Source organism: Mus caroli, chromosome 7 (genome assembly GCF_900094665.2).
Source record: "Mus caroli chromosome 7, CAROLI_EIJ_v1.1, whole genome shotgun sequence".
Taxonomy (NCBI): domain Eukaryota; kingdom Metazoa; phylum Chordata; class Mammalia; order Rodentia; family Muridae; genus Mus; species Mus caroli.
In genome coordinates, this window is record NC_034576.1 from 46,912,260 (window position 1) to 46,912,948 (window position 689).

Sequence of the window (689 nt, forward strand, 5' to 3'; positions counted from 1 at the left end):
AGGCCAGCCTGGTCTACAGAGTGAGTTCCAGGACAGCCAGGGCTACACAGAGAAACCCTGCCTCGGAAAACCAAAAACCAAACCAAAACAAAAAAAGCCCACGCAAACAAACACAAATGGCCCAGTACCACGGTGCAGGCCTTTAGTCACAGTACTCAGAAGGCAGAGGCCGGTGAACCTCTGCTGGAGGCTAGCATGGACCATGGCGAGCTCCAGGAGAGCCAAGGCTACACAAAAAAACCCTGTCTTAAACCCCCTCTCAAACCCCCCAGAAAACAGAAACAGCACAGGAAGAGCAGGAGATGGAAGGCAGACTCTGGGGTGGGGCTCAGGGGTCTGACCCCCACTGAGGACTCCTTAACCTCTGCTCCAAAGAATCGCAGCAACAGCCTGGCGTGGTGGCGCGTGCCTTTAATCCCAGCACTTGGGAGGCAGAGGCAGGCGGATTTCTGAGTTTGAGGCTAGCCTGGTCTATAGAGTGAGTTTCGGGACAGCCAGGGCTACACAGAGAAACCCTGTCTCGAAAAACAAAAACAAAAACAAAAAAAAGAATCTCAGGAAGGTCTGGGAATCCAGACATGATGGAGCCAGGAATCCAACCTAGCTTGAGGTCCACATCCCTAGACCAAAAATGGACAGTCCTCAGGGAGTGACAGGCTACTGAACTACCCCAGCCCCAGGGCGAGAAG